This window comes from Eubalaena glacialis, chromosome X, assembly GCF_028564815.1.
Source record: "Eubalaena glacialis isolate mEubGla1 chromosome X, mEubGla1.1.hap2.+ XY, whole genome shotgun sequence".
NCBI lineage: Eukaryota > Metazoa > Chordata > Mammalia > Artiodactyla > Balaenidae > Eubalaena > Eubalaena glacialis.
Window position 1 is genome coordinate 76,335,044 of NC_083736.1, and position 21,815 is coordinate 76,356,858.

Below are 21,815 nucleotides of genomic sequence, written 5' to 3' on the forward strand. Positions count from 1 at the left end.
ACTGATGTGTATAAAATTGATGACTAAGAAGAACCTGCTGTATAAAAAAATAAAATAAAATTCAAAAATTAAAAAAAAGAAGTATACAAATGGCCAACAAACATATAAAAAGCTGTTGAAAATCATTAATCATTAGAGAAATTTAAATCAAAGTCATAATGAGATATCACCTCACACCCATTAGTATCGCCATTATCAAAAAAATCAAAATAAGTGTCATGAGATTGTAGAGAATTGGGAACTCTTGTGCACTGCTGGTGTGAACATAAAATGGTGCAGCCACTATGGAAAATAGTACAGAAGGTCCTCTAAAAACTAAAAATAGAATTACCATATGATCCAGCAATCCCATTTCTGGATATATATCCAAAATAATTGAAAGCAGGATCTCAAATAGGTATTTGCACATATGTGTTCATTGTAGCATTATTCACAGTACTCAAGAGGTGGAAGCAACACAAATATCCATCGATAGATAAATGGATAAAGAAAATGTGATATATACGTACAATGGAATATTATTCAGCCTTTATAAAGAAGGAAATCCTGTCTGATGCTACAATATGTATGATCCTTGAAGATATTATGCTGATTGAAATAATCCAGTTACAAAAGAACAAATACTGAATAATTCCATTTAAATGAGATATCTTGAATAGGCAAAGTCATCAAAACAGAATGTAGAATAGTAGTTTCTAAGGGTTAAGGTGAGGGGAAAATTGGGAGTTGTTTTTCAATCAGTATAGAGTTTCAATTTTTCAAGATAAAGAAGTTCTAAAGGTCTGTTACATAGCAATGTGAATATAGTTAACACTTTACTAAACTGTATACTTAAAAATGGTTAAGACGGTAAATTGTATATTTTGTGTCTTTTTACCACAATTTAAAAAATATTCTAGAAAGAATGATAAACTTATTTAAAAATAAACTTTATGAATAATTAAATGAGAAATCATTTTCATGAGATGTCATGCTATATGCTCCCCAAATCATTTTAATTAATACTTTAAAGGTTCACATCTTCGGATGGAGATCAAGATGGCCAAGTAAGAGGACGTGGGGCTCATTTCTCTCACAAACACATAAAAATACATCTACATGTGGAACAATTCTCACAAAAAGCTAACTGGAAACTGGTAGAAGGTCTCCTCTATGACCAAACTTGCAAGAAAGATCCCCACATAACCGAGTAGGATGGAAAAAAAAAAAAGGCATCAGTGCCCCTGGGAGAGATCTGTAAGGAAGAGAAGGTTCACAAAGGCAGACACTCACCCTGGGGAGACCTGTTGACTGCTGAGAAATCCACTGGGACAAATAGAGGGTCTGGAAAAACCTAGACTCTACTCAGGAGGAGCACGTGTGCTGGCTTGCTAACAATCAGGGTGGAGAGAGACTTGCACTGGCAGCTGCTGCCTCCCTGCACTTCCCAATCTAAAGGGACAAACACCTTGGCCCACTCCACACCACAGCCTGGAATGAGATCAAGGCAGAGAGTTGGTCTAGTTGTGCAGAGACAGACAAGGGCACCTGGGGTGTGATCCAGGGGGAACTGTGGAGCCCGTTGTCAGTGCACACAGAGTGGGGGCAGGTCTGACCATGGTGAACATTGTCAGTGCCTGCACAAGGCAGCACCACAGGAATGTGCAGTGGTTGGGCACTGAATCTCGGGCAGACAGGCCCTGGGGGAGGACTTGATCTAACTACATGGAGAAAGCCCAGAGGATCTGGAATGTCATCTCGTGGTTCATTTCCTGGAGGGATCCTCCCACTCCCCAACTCAGCTTGGCCCCGGATCAGGGGCTGACAGGTCCTGGGAGAAGTCTGCCACAGAGACAGCCCAGGTCTCAGGCGGCAGCAGGGCCACCTCAATTCCTGTAAGCATAGTGCCCCCGCCCCCAGCACCAGCCTATTTCACACCAAAGTCTTGCACCAGGTCTGGGACAAACACAACAGAGAAAGGGCCGCGACCTTGGGCTGCTTCTGGGGGGAACCTTGGATGCCTGCATGGGAAGTGCATTGGTGCACTGTGACCACAGAGGCCTTACTTGCTTCAGTAGTCACCTCCTTTTAGGCAAGGCATGCTCTCAAGGGCAATGGAGCTTGATCAAGCCCCACCCTCAGGGCTTCTACTCCAACAACTGTGGAGCAGACCACACTCCTGATAGGATGGTGACAGTTTCAGAGCAAAGAGGAGGCCCCACCTCACATCCAGCATAGACTATGGACACCACAACACCAATCACAGCCCCTATCAAGGGGATAATGGCCAGCATACCCTGAGGAAAGATGTGGCTAGCATCCGTACTAAAACCGGCCCTTGCACCAAAACTATTGGACACACACAGTCTACACAGGGAGGCTCCCACATAAAAACACTTCAAGACTACAGTAGATAACTATTTCTCCTAAATTCATAGAGATCTGTCTATGAAGAAGAAAGAAGCAGAAGGAAGGAAATAATAAAGATCAGAGAGGAAATAAATAAAATAGAGATTAAAAAAATAGAAAAGATCAATAAAACCAAGAGCTGGTTTTTTGAAAATATAAACAAAATTGATAAATATTTAGACAGGCTCACCAAGAAGAGAGAGGACCCAAATAAATAAAATAAGAAATGAAAGGGAGGAATAACAACAGATACCATAGAAATACAAAAAATCATCAGAGAATATTATGAACAGTTATATGCCAACAAATTGGACAACCTAGAAGAAATGGACAAGTTTCTAGAAACATACAGCCTGTCAAAACTGAGTCAAAAAGAAACAGATAATTTGAAGGACTGAATAGCTTCACTGGAGAATTCTACCAAACATAAAGAGAACTTATACCTAGCCTTCTCAAACTATTCCAAAAAATTTAAGAGGAGGCAATACTCTCAAATTCATTCTATGAAGCCACTATCACCCTGATACCAAAACCAGACAAAGACACTACAAAAAAAGAAAATTACTGGACAATATCTTTGATGAATATAGATGCAAAAATCCTCAACAAAATACTATCAAACCAAATCCAGCAATATATAAAAAGAATCATACACCATGATCAAGTTGGATTCATTCCATTGTCACAAGGATGATTCAACATATGCAAATCAGTCAACATGGTACACCACATTAATAAAAGGAAAAATAAAAACCACATGCTCATCTCAATAGTCACAGAATTTTGTTGACAAAATTCAGCATCCATTTATGATAACTCTCACCAAAGTGGGTACAGAGTGAACATATCTCAACATAATAAAAGTCATTTATGACAAACTCACAGCCAAAATAATACTCAAAGGTGAAAAACTGAAAGCCTTCCTGCTAAGGATGCCCACTCTAACCACTTCTATTCAACATAGTATTGGAAGTCCTAGCCAGAGCAATCAGACAAAAAAAGAAATAAAAGTTATCCAGTTTGAAAGGGAAGAGGTAAACAAAAACCCATGACATTTTTCACAGAACTAGAACAAATAATCCTAAAATTTATGTAGAACTACAAAAGACCCAGAATTGCCAAAAACAATCCTGAAGAAAAGGAACAAAGCTGAAGGAATAACCCTTCTAGATTTAAGACTATACTACAATGCTACAGAAATCAAAACAGCATGGTATTGGCACAAAACAGACATATAGATCAATGGAAAAGAATAAAGAGCCCAGAAATAAACCCATGTACCTATGGTCAATTAATTTACAACAAAGGAGGCAAGAATATACAATGGAGAAAAGACAGGCACTTAAACAAGTGGTGATGGGAAACCTGTACAGCTACATGTAAATCAATAAAATTAGAACACTCCCTCACACCATATACAGAAATAAACTCAAAATGTTTTAACGACCTAAATATAAGACATGACACCATAAGACTCCTAGAGAAGAACATAGGCAAGACATTCTTTGACATAAATCATAGCAATATTTTCTTAGATCAGTCTCCCAGGGGGAAAAATAAATAAATAAAAGCAAAAATAAACAAATGGGACCTAATCAAACTTAAAAACTTTTGCACAGCAAAGGAAACCACACACACAAAAAGAAAAGATAATCTATGGAATGGGAGAAATTATTTGCAAAAGAAGCAGTCGACCTGTGGTTAATATCCAAAATATACAAACAGCTCATATGACTCAATATCAAAAGAACAAACAACCCAATCAAAAAATGGGTGGAAGACCTAAATAGACGTTTCTCCAAAGAACACATACAGATGATCAGCATGCACATGAAAAGATGCTCAACATCACGAATTATCAGAGAAATGCAAATCAAAACCACAATGATGTATCACCTCACACTGGTCAGAATGCCTATCGTCAACAAATTTACAAAGAATGCTAGAGTGGGAGTAGAGAAAAGGGAACCCTTCTACACTGTTGGTAGGAACGTAAATTGGTTCAGCCACTATGGAAAACAGTACAGAGGCTCCTTAGTAAAGTAAAAGTAGAGCTATCATATGATCCAGCAATCCCACTCCTGGCTATATATCTGGAAAAAGATGAAAACTCTAATTCAAAAGATACGTGCACACCAATGTTCATAGTAGCACTATTTACAATATCCAAGACATGGAAACAATCCAAATGTACAGCAACAGACTATTGGCTTAAGAAGATGTGGTATACACACACACACACACACACACACACACACACAATGGAATATTACTCAGCCATAAAAAGCATGAAATATTGCTATTTGCAGCAGCATAAATTGACCTAGAGATTATTATACTTTTAGTGAAGTAAGTCAGACAGAGAAAGACAAATATGATATGATAGCACTTATATGCAGAATCTAAAAAATAATACAAATGAATCTGTATATAAAAGTGAAACAGACTCACAGACATAGAAAACAAACTTATGGTTACCAAAGAGGGAAAAAGGAGTGGAGCGGTAAATTAGTGGTATGGGATTTACAGATACAAACTAGTATACATAAAATAGATAAGCAACAAGGATTTACTGTATAGCACAGGGAACTATATTCAGTATCTTGTAATAATCTATAATGGAAAATTATCTGAAAAAAATAACTGAATTACTTTGCTGTACACCTGAAACTATTACAATATTGTAAATTAACTATACTTCAATAAAAAAAGAAAGAAAAAGGTTCACATCTTTGTATACATTTCTAAGATACTGTATTTCAATCTTTAAAGCATGACTTAATAGTAACATTTGGCTTAGTCACATGATCCGTGTAAAACTATTTTATTGCAGTAAATTACTGCAGTCAAAGAAGGAGGTGCAGCTCATTCAAATTTCTTCATCTTGTATTCTCAAATTTATACTTATTCAGTCTCACTCTAAATGTTATTATATTGGTCTCCTGACTCTAGCAACACAGGAGCTTTATTTTAGTCAGGAGGTTCTCAGGAGTCTCAAAGGGTCATGTCATAGCAATTCAGCTCTGAGTCCCCTCTACCTTTTTCTTTAAGATGATAGGATACAGAAGATTACATTACAGCTCTAAGATGCTATCATTTTATGCCCTCCCAACTCCTTGTATATAATTCAGCCACATGGAGACAACACCCTTGTAAAACTGAAATAATCCTTATCTGAAAATGAGGTGTCAACTTATTATAAATTATTGGAATTGTACAGTCAAATGAGTGGTGCTCCCTTCAAAGTAATAACTTTGAGAACTATATGTTTTGTTCTAATGGTGCTGCCTTTGCTCTAAACCATGCAAGAACTTCTCTTTTGGAGCTTCCAGCAGAGCAAATTTATGAGCAACATGAGGAAATCAGTCCTACCACTTTATAGTCATGCCTCGTATAATGTGCGGGACAAAATGGCAGGACTGTTTCTCTTAGTGGGAACTCATCTGTGATTACATCCTTGCTACCATTATAAATGAGGGAAAATTCAGACCTGGCTTAAATGCCCAACTATTTCCGAAAACTTTGTCTGATTCTCCTCAGTCAGAGGCAAACCCTCCCTCCTCTGAACTGCCAGAGTACCTCGTTGATACCTTTCTCAGGACACTGAGGTCATATTATTTTTGGTTACAGTTAATTCTACACCTTTCCCTCTTTTAAATAAAGCTCCTTAGGAACATGTCTTATTTAGCTTTATATATCTCTCACAGAGTAGGCTATCAACAAATATTTCTTGAATGAATAAATGAATGAAAGACCCAAAGGGAACCATTTTTTGATATTGAATAAAAAAACTTTCTGGGCCTCATCTATGAAATGGGAACGGTAACAATCATATCTAGTCCACAAGCATGTTGTGAAGACCAAATCAGAAAAACTGAAAAAATGCTTTGAAATAGCTAAATGCTATAAAAAATGTAAGGTATGGTTATTAATTCATTTTTTGTAAAAATGAAACCATTCAAAACTTTCAGCACATATTTATTGGCACTGTAGTGAAATAAAGATGAATCTCACACCTTCACTGCTTGTAGGGAGTTTTCAACCTTCTTCATAGCATTTTATCACTCCCTAAATTATATATTGATTTTTTTTGTCTCTTCCACTAGAATGAAAACTTTAAAAAGATAGAGATGTTGTCTATCATGTTTAATGCTGTATCCCCAGTAAATGTTTTTTGAATGAGTGAATGAATGAGTGAATGAATGGCTATACCTAGGAGAAAATATAGTACTTTAGTCAGTATTCAACAAATATTTACTGAGTTCCTACTATGAGTAAGACACCAGAGGATCCAAAGGTGAAAAGAAAATGCTCAGACATCTAACATAGAAGGCAGAGTGTGAACAGAAAGTTGATAGAGTTATAAGCAAAGTTCTGTGTGACTCTATAAGATTTCATGGAGTTGGCATTTAATCTGGACCTTGAAATATGGGCAGAATTTGGGCCAGTGGAGATGAGGTGAAAATATTTTAAGCAAAAGTAGTCTCATGAGCAAAGCATAAAAGGTAGGAAGGTTTAGGTACATTTGGGAAATCCAGATAGCTCAATGTAACTGGAGTATAAGATCCAGAGGAAGGGAAAATGGTTCAGTCCATACTGGGGAGGGCTTTGAATACCAGAATAATTCAGCTAAACAATATTCCTGTTTGAAGAAAGAGGAGTTTTGTACAATATTGCTGGGAAGCATGGGTTAGACTTGATGACTTAGAAGTTCAGTTTGGACCCATTATTTCCTGACCTTTTAATGCTGTTGCCAGGGTTAAGTTATTTTACTTTAAAATCCAATTATAACAAAAGTTAGGGTCCGAGAGTTTGGTGTTATTCAAAGATCTTTTCTGACCCTGTAGAAAACAGTTTTGACATGTTTGGAGAAACTGATTTTTTGTTTTTGTTTTTTTGCCAGCAATGGAAAATCTCAGATAAAACAAGGAACAGCAGAAGTAAGACATTTCCTTTTGTTGTGTGGTCTTCATAACTTTGACCAGAGACTTACTTATATTTTATCGTGTTTTAATTTCCACAAATCAGTACAAATCAAATAGTATCAAACTCTGGCTAAGAAAATGTAAATGAGATTTTGAGCAAATGCTTTCCAAAGACTAATGATCAGAAGAAATATGTAAGAAGGAGGTCACTAGAGTCAGTCTCAGCTGGTTACCCAATTTCAAGGATAGTACCAATGCCTTCTTAGAGGAATATATGTGAACGTGAGAACGGTTCTCTTCTTTAGCAGATCTCAATAGTGAGATTTTTATTTCTTCATTCTAGTTCCACTTCATTTTCACACACACTCCGGTCTATAAAACATTTAGGAATAGTAGTTGTTGCTTTATTTGTCTCCCACTGAACATTTAAATAAATGAAAATGCAAACCAAATCATTGCTTTAAATAGTCTCCTCCTTGTACACCCACTCTTATGTAGAACTGAGTCCTTGATGTCTGCCATCTTTATCCATCCATCCATCCGTCCATTCATCTATCTGTGCATCTATCCATTAAAAAAGCATTTACAGAGTAGGTACATTTTCAGATACCACGTCAGGTACTATGGGTTCTGTGCTTTCTCTTAACAAGGTAACTTACATTTATTTTCAGTATATCCACATGTAAAATCTAGAATGGGTATAGAAAACAAACATATTAACCTATAGATGGAGCTATTTAAAAACTTTTAAACATTTAACAATATACTGATTTATTTTAAATTCCCAGTAACTGAATGGATTACCTCAAGAGAAATGTTCCATTTAAAGTCAGTTTGCTTGAGGAGTTGTAGTTAATCATTGAATTGAATCTTTCTTTCTCTCTTTAAGGAAGTCCAAGAATCTAAGAGTTAGAATGAACCATGCAATCTGATCATTAAAACTCTCATTTACTTCATTCTGTATGACAGACTCTAGGTCCATCCACCTCACTACAAATAACTCAATTTCTTTTCTTTTTATGGTTGAGTAATATTCCATTGTATATATGTGCCACATCTTCTTTATCCATTCATCTGTTGATGGACACTTAGGTTGCTTTCATGTCCTGGCTATTATAAATAGAGCTGCAATGGACATTGTGGTAAATGACTCTTTTTGAATTATGGTTTTCTCAGGGTATATGCCCAGTAGTGGGATTGCTGGGTTGTATGGTAGTTCTAATTTTAGTTTTTTAAGGAACCAAGTCAGAAAGAGAAAAATGAATACTGTATGCTAACACGTATATATGGAATCTAAAAAAAAAAAAAGGTTCTGAAGAACCTAGGGGCTGGACAAGAATAAAGATGCAGACGTGGAGAATGGACTTGAGGACACGGGGAGGGGGAAGGGTAAGCTGGGACAAAGTGAGAGAGTGGCATGGACTTATGTATACTACCAAATGTAAAATAGATAGCTAGTGGGAAGCAGCCACATAGCACAGGGATATCAGCTCAGTGCTTTGTGTCCACCTAAAGGGGTGGGATAGGGAGGGTGGGAGGGAGACGCAAGAGGGAGGAGATATGGGGATATGTATATATGTATAGCTGATTCACTTTGTTATAAAGCAGAATCTAACACACCATTGTAAAGCAGTTATACTCCAATAAAGATGTTAAAAAAAAAAAGGCTCATTTACCTACCATTCTCCAATGAGGAAAATCTGTTATATTTGTTCTTAAATATATAGTGTGATTTGTTTTGTTGGTTTTTAACTGACACAGTGATGATCAATAAAAAGAGCACTGAATTTAGAGTGAGAATTTTGGGTTTAATTTTCACTTCTATAATTTATTAGTCATATGACCAGAGGCAAATCATTTAATTCTTTAGGAGTCTCAATTTCTTTATTGAAAATATGAAAAATAAGGCTGCCTTGTCTACCTCATGAGGTTGTTATGAGAATCAAAAGAAATAATGGATATGAACACCCTTGTTAATCTGCCAAAGGCTCTTTAGCTATAAAAAGGAAATTTTTTCTTCTTCAGCCTGCTTATACAGAAGGATCAATCTGTATTGGTTAAAGTTAAGCTGTTGGAAATTTTCAAAGAATTGTTGTAGAAACCTAAGGAGAAGAGAGATATTTCAAGTCAAGGGCAAAAACAAAACAAAAAACCCCTGCAAAACCCCCTTATTTACAGCAATGCATTAAGCAGGCTCAAGGTCATCCATATTTCCTTCTGGATGGTCTTTTTTATTCCTCTAACCTCCAATTCATCTATTTTGCTTTGAGTTTAAAACATGCCTGAGTAGTAGAGCTGCCCCTAAGGGATGGTGGTTATTACTCCAGGCCTCAGGATTTGTGTGTGTGTGGTGGAGAGCTCACTCTAGAAACTAGGAAGTGACTAAGAGAGGCAGACTATAGAGGAGAAGATGATGACGCTCTTAGATGATATTTAAACAAACAAAAAAGAGGCCTAAGTCCAGTCCATAAACTTTCACACTAAAGTGAATAGACTGAAAGAGACATAAGGATAAAGATGGTTCCTGTCTTGCTAATAATTGTCTTAATGAGTGACACATTGTAAATGTTTTATAAATATTTGTTCACTGACCTTCATCTTATAACAAAGGGAAGGACTTTCCAACTCTAACTAACCCTCCCACAAAGCCTTCTAAATTTGTACATTTTTTTTGTGTCTTTTCTGTTTAATGACTAATTTAATCTAAATATAAATGTCTGAGGAAGAGCAAGGGGTAAAGCACAAGTATTGTCCTAGGGTTCCCAATCAAAGTGTTTTTATACAAATGCTGCTGACCTGTTCCATTTCTGACCTGGGCCAATTCACCTCCCCCTAGGCAATCAGGTGTTCCCCTACTCCTGGGAGGTCACCATATTGATACCAAACTTAGTGTGGACTACAACCCAGTTCTCCCTCCTTGTTACTTGAATGAGACCTCAATAGGTTTCCAATCTGTGCACTTTCCCTCTGACATGGGACACTACACCCAGGAAAGGTCTTTCCTGGCATTGACGGACAGAAGCTGCTGAAACTGGAAAACCTGACTCTTGATCAGTGATGCTTTCAGAGAAAGATCGTGATCAAAAGAGGGAAATGTAAAAACTAATAAGTAGAAACATCAATTAAAATAGAGTTGGGAGGTTAGAAAGGGGTGCTCTCAAGCCCTATGATGATAGCAGAGCCCAACAGGAAGAAGAAAGTCTCCCTCTTCTTGCCTGGTAAGAGCTCAGCCAGTGAGGGACTGTAAGAACTCATCCAATGAAAGGCACTATACTTTGAATTCTCAATTCCTCCAATGGACTTTTTGTTTAACACAGCCATCCCAACTTCCTTTTCCCCTCTTTAAAAATGTTCTCCTTTGCTTGCTGTGTGGGGACTTGCATGTGGCTTGCCATGGTTGCAGACCCCAAATTGCAATTATTTGCTAATACCAAATAAGCCCACTTTTGCTGGAGAAATAACTGACAGTCTATTTGTTTAAGATCAACATTACAAAACAGTGTCTCCTCTGGCCTGGTGAATTTTAAAAGGGTGCCCCTTTTAGTCTTCCTTCCATTCTGAGGTTGCAAGTCTTAACAAGGGGTGCACAAATTGCATTTCAGCACCCATTTTATCCCTTGCCTGAGTACATAGGTACAGTGGGAAACTGTACAATAATATGCACCATCACTACTCCCAATATTATCACTATCTCTTAGAGATAGTCCATACTCTTCTAGAAACAGCTCTGATAACTACTAATTACTGCTAATAGTTTAATTTTCTTCTTTATTAGTAATTTTGTAATCTTGTGGTTTAGCCTGCATAACAAAAGTATTGAAAATTTACTCTTTACTCTTTATTCCCTTTTGGGAATAGTCATGTTCTTAAAACCTCCATCTTTCTAAAGGCAATTTGCACACTGTATAAGAAGGTCTATTTTATATTAACCTTTCTGCAACTGTGCAGAAAGTTCAAGTACAGTTGTGATCAATGATAGGTTGTTTTATAACACAGACATAGAGGAAGGCATAATTAATGTCTCCTGAAAATAGAAGACTTTGTTCTTTTTTCTTTTAAGATCAATTGTTAAGAATTCAGGAAGCAGAATATTTCTTTGCTCAGCAATTTAGAGATTTTTAAGGGATGTAAATGACTATAGTTGGCCATTCCTAAACATGTTATTAGTTGTACAGATCTCCAAATTTCAATAGGATGCTAATTTGAATAAAGTAAAAGATGTGAGAGCTTCTTTAGTATGGTTTCAATATTTTAGCTTTTCTAGTATGTAGCTCAGGCTTCTTTAACTGTATAGAAATCCAGAGCAATGCCATTAGTAGCTCTACTTTACTCCTGACTGCCTATATTGCAACTGGAATTTTATTTCTTTCCAGGTGCAACAATCTCAGATATTCTACAGGAGAGTGACCAGGTTGGCTTTGAGTTTGGTTATGAAGTCAAATGTGGAATTGTTGGAAATTTCTATGGCTGTTTGACGTGGGAAATGTTTTTTAGGGATGAAAATTTGAGTTGTGGATGGAGAGAGAGGCCATGCTTATTGGATTCAAGTATTTACAGGGATTTTACATACAAAATGGAGAATTGCTCTGTGCCAATTAAGAGGGCAAAATTTGGATCGATAGGTAGAAGTTATAAAAAGTCTGAATTTAATTCTTTAGAATGCTTGAAGGATGTCACAATGGAATAGACTGTCTTTTTAAGGAGAGATCACTAGAAGTGTCCAAGTAGAATCTGGAGGACTATATGCCATTGATATTTGAAAGGATCTTTGGTGGCTTAAAAATTGATCTGGTGTTGTTTAAAGTGTCTTTCTAGTCTGAGGCTCTATACTGAAATTGACCCAGTGGATTTTGTCCATAGGATTAGTATTTTTAGAATAAGATATCACTATCAACAAGCATATTTGGGAGACTATTGTATATAAAGTACTGTATTCATTCTTAAAATTAGATATATGGTCACCACAATTTTTTTTTTTAAATGGCACAACTTTTTTTTTTTTTTAAACTTTGGGTTTATTTATTTATTTATTTATGGCTGCGTTGGGTCTTCGTTTCTATGCGAGGGCTTTCCCTAGTTGCGGCAAGTGGGGGCCACTCTTCATCGCGGTGCGCGGGCCTCTCATTATCGCGGCCTCTCTTGTTGCGGAGCACAGGCTCCAGACGCGCAGGCTCAGTAATTGTGGCTCACGGGCCTAGTTGCTCCGCGGCATGTGGGATCTTCCCAGACCAGGGCTCGAACCCGTGTCCCCTGCATTGGCAGGCAGATTCTCAACCACTGCGCCACCAGGGAAGCCCCCACCACAATTTTTTGATTAGATATTGGTGAAAGACAAAACCTCCAGCCCTTAAGATAAAATGTGAGAAAGTCTGCTTTCTAAACATTGCATATTGTGATTCCATTTTGTTTCTGGGAAGTGTAAAACACACACACACACACACAAGAACTACTAACTCTGGGAATAGGTAACCTCAAGTAGCCGCTTAGCATGTAATTGTTTGGTACAAAGGGTATAAGACAGTGAACACAAGATTCCTGGGTTCTATCCTGGCTCCTGAGTTCTTATGTAACTCTTGGACCTTGGACAACTTACTTTCCTCATGATAAAAAAGTTCAATGATATTCAGTCTTAAAATATTTCTCTGCTACTGTTAGGCTTTGGAGTGCTATGGAGACTCAAGAATATCCAAACTCTACCACACCAATCACCCTTTCCCCACTTTGAGGTCACTGAAAGAGAGATCACATGAGAAACAATGGTAAATGAGAAAGTAAAGTGTGACTGTATTATTAACTGGGTTTGTAAAAACCTAGTGCTGAGATTAGTGTAAAAATGATTGGAAAACAAGTTTAGACAGGGAACTTAACAGGGGTATTTTTCCTGAGCCCAAATCAGTCAGATCAGCCACCAGCTGGCTGCATAGTATAGCATACTGAAAAGATGTGCTTGAGAAGAGGTGAGCAGGCATCAGTGGACCATGCCTTTTGACACTCTTAAGTTCATGGAAGGAGGAGGTTAAAAAAGGTCCAGAGAGAGAGAGACAGAGACACCAACATTAATGATATTTTCACACATAGTTGTCCCACCCACTAGCAACAGGTGACCCAATTATTTTCCTAGAATCTGATCCATCAGTTGGTGCCATTCCTATTTGTGAATTGTTATTATGTGTGTTATGTGTGTGTATGTGTGTTGCTTTAGATAGACTTTTACTGTGAGCTTAGAGGCCTACATCTTCCTTAGAAGCCTACATCTGTTGTCATCAAGACATGGTTTTAGGGTCTGCACTAGGCACCAGTTGCTCTGCTCTAACATAGAATCCTTTCTAATTTTCTGAAAACCCCAGACAGGTATTGATTCATGAACAACCAACTCAGTCTGGGGCCACTGCTGTGGTAGTAAGGGTATGGGGTAGTCACTTCTTATTCTATGATGAAGGAACTAAAAATTTCAAAGCTATGGAAGACTTCAATGTAAGAAAAGAACTTAAAGTGTAGGCTTTTTATATATGCAAAGACCAAGGCTGATACAGATCAATGAAGTCCTTAAAATTATGAAGATTATTAATGAGTAACAGCAATTCACAGAACAATGAAACTATGTATAGTCATTACTTAAAACTTTAATACAGAGTTTCTCCAAGTGTGAGCTGAGGGCCACTACATCGCAATCACTTGGGTAAATGACAAGGTTAAAAGAAAGTAAAAAAGCAAAACAAACAAACAACAACAACAAAACCCCAAACAAACCAAAACCCCAAGTCTCAGGTTTCTAGAATCTCTGGCTATGAGGCCTAAGAACTTGCATTTTAAAAAACTCCCTCCCCAATGATTCTTATGCAATTTTAACTTTGAGAACCATTGTTTTAAAGAGGTAGTTTAGAATCAGTAAAATAAGGTACTATTCTATAATCTAGTATGATGGAAAACATACTGATCTGGGTAGGAGGAGACCTAGGGTCTAGTTCTAGCTTCGCCTTTTATCATCTGTGAGATCTTGGCTAAGTGATGTCATCTCTATGAGCCTCATTTTCCTTCTTTTTACAGTGAGAGATTTGATCCAGAGGAACTAAGGTCTTCAGCCCTAACATTGTATGAATCTACACAGAGGACATTAAATTAATTGAACTTGTTCCGGGAGGTCATAGAACCTAGCACCCAGCACAATTCCTGGCACATAATATGGATTCAATATCAATTATGTGAATGAAAACAGAAAATATAAACATGTTCAAACTGGAATTGAATAAGTTCTCAGGTGACAGATATGTAATGAACAATGCCTTAATGAAAGCTAGGAAAATGTTTGGGAGCTATCTTTAAACCCATGAAGACAAATCATGTATTTTTCCCCACATCATCTTTTGGTGGCCATCAGGGATGAATTCTTGGCTGGATCCAATCAGCTCAAACTTACCCTCTTACACAAAGCTTCTTTTGACAACTGCCCCTGATTTAGGTCCCCTCCAAACAACTCCTCACCAACCTCTTAGTAACCACACCATGACATTTAACACTCAATTGTATGTTGCCTTGTATGTTACATTTTATCTGTTTAAGCATAATTTTTAAAAGTACACCAAGCTCCTGGAAGCCAGTGAAAATGCTTTCCATATGGCCCCCAGAGCCTATATAATGTTGAATATATAGGCAATCAATGAGTATTAATAGATGGTAATCTTTTTTTCTGTATTGCTTTGTAAGTTGTAAAGTGCTTTTAAAACTAGTTCATGATTTTCACAACCACTGTGAGAGGCAATCAGAACACATATTATTTCCATTTCATAGATGAAGAAATTGAGGCTTAAAGAATTTACAGCTTGAGCAAAATCACATAACCAGTGATCTTTCTTTTCTACCACACTACAATGTATCTTACTGGAGAAAAGAGAGGCTGGGGCATAGGTTTTAAGATCCAGGAACTTTCCATCTCAAGAATTTCAGCCCCTTCTACTAAAAATGTTGGTACTAGAAAAGTACCAAAAAGAGTGGGGGGATAAAAGCCCAGAATATTATGAGTTTCAAATTAGCATGAGGAGGAACATTAATTATTGGATAAGTAGCTTTATTACATTTTGACCTTGATATTGTCTTGGTTCTAAGGTTTTCTAAATTCCTTTATCTAGGCTTTTTTTTTCCTTCCTGGTTTCCAGCAAGCATTTGTATCCAAATGGGTCAATATATCTTATCCTATTGAACCCGAGGTCTCTTTCTTTTTATGTCTGAAATTTTGTTATTGCTGTTGTTGCCGGTTTTCCAGTTAAGATGTGTGTTAATGCTTTAAAAATGAGATATGAATATAAAAATTTATAAGGCCATATAATAAAATGAATCCATTGAAATATTTATCTAATTTCTCCAGCACCTATATTAATAGATTTAGTAAAAGAGCCTTGCATCTAGTAACCAGCCTTAGGGAAGGTAAACAGCCCTTTCCTCTGACCCAGTGTGCCAGTGAAGATACAGGTTGTACAATCCTTGACACAGGGGTGAACTAAGTATTTTCAAATGGCATTTGATTAGAAAGAATAACCTTTCCTTAGAAAGCAAAATGTGTGCCCATGAATAGACTGGAAGGAAACCTGCCTGTAAATATAGAACATGTAGTTAGAAAAACCATAATGTGTTTTCAAATGATAAATAACATGTGCTTGAACAAAACAAGTTAATGTATTCCAGAAGCAGTAATAACTGGCTAGAATTCATTTTTTTTTCTATTGCTCTAAAAAATTCCCTTGTGCCAGCTTGCGGTCTAAGTCCTGCACCTACCCCAATCTCTGGTAACCACTGATCTGATTTCTGTTTCTATAGTTTTTTCTTTCCCAGAATTTCATATAAATAGAAAACAGTATGTAGCCTTTTGTGTCTGGTTTCTTTTTACATAGCATAATGTCTTTGAGGTTCATCCAAGTTGTTGCATGTATCAGTGATTTGTTCCTGGATTCACTTGATTAGAAACTGAAGACAAACCACAAAAAAGCAAGTAATCTAAAATTTCTGCAGATAATTTCAAAAATCTGTCAGAAATTCACCTGCATACACATACACATTAAGCTGGAGACCAGCACTTGGTGTATAAACAGTCAAATGAATGTTTAAAGAAATATCATTTTCCACAACGAGTTTGGCTCATGTAAGATTATAAAACTGTACACATACAGATAACAGATCAATGAAACTGGATGAAATATGTTATATGACATCAATATTTTATTCAATGCAAGGTAAGTCTGATTTGCCCCAGTTCCCACGGCAGCTCTTTGATAGAGAGGAAGGGCTCTTAACTCTTTAAGGCAGTGAGAAGAATACTGAGGGCACTACCAATAAACTGTGCCATCCATTGAATGTGACAACCCTGCTAGTAAGAAACTAAATATAGGTGAAATTGTTTTGAATTGTGTTTTGATCCTCCTAGATGTTTGTTTTGAGCCATTTTTGTCCAGGGTAAAATTGGTAGTTGGGTATTATATTTGGATCCCCTCCATTTCCTTTCTGTAAGTAATAATAATAGCATTGGCTAACATTTACTGAGCATTTACTGTGTGCTAGGCACTGTGCTAAGCACTTTATGGTAGGTTATCATATTCCTCACAACAACCCAATGAGATAGGTATTATAATTATTCACATTTTGCAAAGAAACTTAAACACAGAGAGTTCAAATAACTTGTCCAAGATCACAGAGCCAGTAAGTATAAAACTCAGATTTGACCCCATAACTTAACTCTTACAATATTCTATCCTAACCCCTGCACTATAATACTCTACCTACATTTAACCTTCTATATTTTAGAGCCTAGAATTCCCTCTTTCCTGCCCACCAGACACTTAGGGCCCTCCATTGTTATGCCTCCCTCAAGACTTCTAGAGGTTCTAGAGGTATTTATCCGTCTCTGGTTTTAATTGCCCACTTCCCCAGCTATCCTCCTCTCAGTGCCCTGATCTTCTTCACCCAAAGTTGTAAAGAAGACAGCTGATTATAAAAGAGGAAATCGACAGTAACACAATAATAGTGGGGGACTTTAACACCTCACTTACACCAATGGACAGATCATCCAAAATGAAAACAAATAAGGAAAAAGAAGCTTTAAATGACACAATAGACCAGATAGATTTAATTGATATTTATAGGACATTCCATCCAAAAACAGCAGATTACACTTTCTTCTCAAGTGTGCACGGAACATTCTCCAGGATAGATCACATCTTGGGTCACAAATCAAGCCTCAGTAAATTTAAGAAAATTGAAATCATATCAAGCATCTTTTCTGACCAAAACGCTATGAGATTAAAAATGAATTACAGGGGAAAAAAATGTAAAAAACACAAACACATGGAGGCTAAAGAATGCATTACTAAATAACCAAGAGATCACTGAAGAAATCAAAGAGGAAATCAAAAAATACCTAGAGACAGATGACAATGAAAACACGACAATCCAAAACCTATGGGATGCAGCAAAAGCAGTTCTAAGAGGGAAGTTTATAGCTATACAAGCCTACATCAAGAAACAAGAAAAATGTCAAGTAAAAAATCTAACCTTACAAGTAAAGGAACTAGAGAAAGAAGAAAAAACAAAAAACAAAGTTAGCAGAAGGAAAGAAACCATAAAGATCAGAGTGGAAATAAAAGAAATAGAAACAAAGAAAACAATAGCAAAGATCAATAAAACTAAAAGCTGGTTCTTTGAGAAAATAAACAAAATTGATAAACCATTAGCCAGACTCATCAAGAAAAAGAGGGAGAGGACTCAAATCAATAAAATTAGAAATGAAAAAGGAGAAGTTACAATAGACACGGCAGAAATACAAAGCATCCTAAGAGACTACTACAAGCAACTCTATGCCAATAAAATGGACAACCTGGAAGAAATGGACAAATTCTTAGAAAGGTATAACCTTCCAAGACTGAACCAGGAAGAAATAGAAAATATGAACAGACAAATCACAAGCACTGAAATTGAAACTGTGATTAAAAATCTTCCAACAAACAAAAGCCCAGAACCAGATGGCTTCACAGATGAATTCTATCAAACATTTAGAGAAGAGCTAACACCCATCCTTCTCAAACTCTTCCAAAAAATTGCAGAGGAAGGAACACTCCCAAACTCATTCTATGAGGCCACCATCACCCTGATACCAAAACCAGACAAAGATACTACAAAAAAAGAAAATTACAGACCAATATCACTGATGAATATAATGCAAAAATTCTCATCAAAATACTAGCAAACAGAATCCAACAACACATTAAAAGGATCATACACCATGATCAAGTGGGATTTATCCCAGGGATGCAAGTATTCTTCAATATATGCAAATCAACAATGTGATACACCATATTAACAAATTGAAGAATAAAAATCATATGATCATCTCAATAGATGCAGAAAAAGCTTTTGGCAAAATTCAACACCCATTTATGATAAAAACTCTCCAGAAAGTGGGCATAGAGGTAACCTACCTCAACATAACAAAGGCCATATACGACAAACCCACAGCAAACATCATTCTCAATGGTGAAAAACTGAAAGCATTTCCTCTAAGATCAGGAACAAGACAAGGATGTCCACTCTCACCACTATTATTCAACATAGTTTTGGAAGTCCTAGCCATGGAAATCAGAGAATAAAAAGAAATAAAAGCAAAACAAATTGGAAAAGAAGATGTAAAACTGTCACTGTTTGCAGATGACATGATACTATATATAGAGAATCCTAAAAATGCCACCAGAAAACTACTAGAGCTAATCAATGAATTTGGTAAAGTAGCAGGATACAAAATTAATGCACAGAAATCTCTTGCATTCCTATACACTAATGATGAAACATCTGAAAGAGAAATTATTGAAACACTCCCATTTACCATTGCAACAAAAAGAATAAAATACCTAGGTATAAACCTACCTAGGGAGACAAAAGACCTGTATGCAGAAAACTATAAGACACTGATGAAAGAAATTAAAGATGATACCAACAGATGGAGAGATACCCCATGTTCTTGGATTGGAAGAATCAACATTGTGAAAATGACTATACTACCCAAAGCAATCTACAGATTCAATGCAATCCCTATCAAACTACCAATGGCATTTTTTATGGAACGAGAACAAATCATCTTAAAATTTGTATGGAGACACAAAAGACCCTGAATAGCCAAAGCGGTCTTAAGGGAAAAAAGGACCTGCTGGAATCAGACTCCCTGACTTCAGACTATACTACAAAGCTACAGTAATCAAGACAATATGGTACTGGCACAAAAACAGAAACACAGATCAATGGAACAAGATAGAAAGCTCAGAGATAAACCCACGCACCTATGGTCAACTAATCTATGACAAAGGAGGGAAAGATATACAATGGAGAAAAGACAGTCTCTTCAATAAGTGGAGCTGGGAAAACTGGACAGCTACATGTAAAAGAATGAAATTAGAGCACTCCTTAACACCATACACAAAAATAAACTCAAAATGGATTTGAGAACTAAATGTAAGACTGGACACTATAAAACTCTTAGAGGAAAACATAAGAAGAACACTCTTTGACATAAATCACAGCAAGATCTTTTTTGATCCACCTCCTAGAGTAATGGAAATAAAAACAAAAATAAACAAATGGGACCTAATGAAACTTCAAAGCTTCTGCACAGCAAAGGAAACCATAAACAAGATGAAAAGACAACCCTCAGAATGGGAGAAAATACTCGCAAACGAATCAACAGACAAAGGATTAATCTCCAAAATATATAAACAGCTCATGCAGCTCAATATTAAAGAAACAAAGAACCCAATCCAAAAATGGTCAGAAGACCTAAAAAGACATTTCTGCAAAGAAGACATACAGATGGACAAGAAGAACATGAAAAGTTGCTCAACATCACTGATTATTAGAGAAATGCAAATCAAAACTACAATGAGGTATCACCTCACACCAGTTAGGATGGGCATCATCAGAAAGTCTACAAACAACAAATGCTGGAGAGGGTGTGGAGAAAAGGGAACCCTCTTGCTCTGTTGGTGGGAATGTAAATTGATACAGCCACTATGGAGAACAGTATGGAGGTTCCTTAAAAAACTAAAAATAGAATTACCATATGATCCAGCAATCCCAATACTGGGCATATACCCAGAGAAAACCGTAATTCAAAAAGACACATGCACCCCAATGTTCATTGCAGCACTATTTACAATAGCCAGGTCATGGAAGCAACCTAAATGCCCATCGACAGACGAATGGATAAAGAAGATGTGGTACATATATACAATGGAATATTACTCAGCCATAAAACGGAACGAAATTGAGTCATTTGTTGAGACGTGGATGGATCTAGAGACTGTCACACAGAGTGAAATAAGTCAGAAAGAGAAAAACAAATATCGTATATTAACACATATATGTGGAACCTAGAAAAATGGTACAGATGAACCGGTTTGCAGGGCAGAAGTTGAGACACAGATTTAGAGAACAAACATATGGACACCAAGGGGGGAAAACCGTGGTCGGGTGGGGATGGTGGTGTGCTGGATTGGGCGATTGGGGCTGACATGTATACACTGATGTGTATAAAATTGATGACTAATAAGAACCTGTAGTATAATAAAACAAACAATCAAAAAAAAACCAACTAATACTAAACTTTCTTTGGGTTATTTGTATGGAAATATGTTAATATAAATGTTTCAGACATTACATGAAATTTCTAAAAATCTTATATGTTCTGGTATAATGTTATAAGTCATAATTCTAGTTATTACTTTAAAATGTGTATCTCAGAAATAACTAAATTTCCTTGTCAATTGCATCATTATGAACTTTCATGAAATCTTTAACCGTGGTCATTTTTAAGTCTTTTGTCATTTACAGACAGTTCTGGGTGTACTCTGATGCTTTCACAAAAATGTTTCTATAAAAGGGTTTCATCTTCAAGGAATTCATGGAAAAGACTGACAAGTACAGGTTTCTGGTAACTGACTATACTGCTGAACTGAATGAATAAGCATTTTCAGAACTCTAATGGAAAACTGATGAATTCATAAAAGTGCTAACAAAAGATCAAGATAAAAAGAAAAATTAATTACATGGGACTGAGTGAACTGATGAGGATGATTATAATTTTTGTGACTTTCTGTTTGAATAAAAAAAAAATCCCACAAAGACTCAGAGGCAAAAAATATACAAATCAATTTTCATTTCAAAGTAAAGGAGCTGTTACAGTGGAGGATTACTGGACTGAATGTTAATATTATGACATAGTATGAGTGTGTTTCGTGTTTGGTAATTGCAATCATTGTTGCTTTTGTTGTGGTCATCCATTTACAATGCTTGGTGTCAGTTTATTTATCTCTTGTAAAAATAAAATACAGTGTGTGTGTGTGAAAAAAAATCTTACAATTTTGTCCGTCAATTATACCTCAGTAAAGCTGAAAAAAAGAACAGGAGAATCTGGAAAAAAAAATAAAAGAATGCAGCTGATTAGGCGAATGCTATTATGGTATGAACACCTTA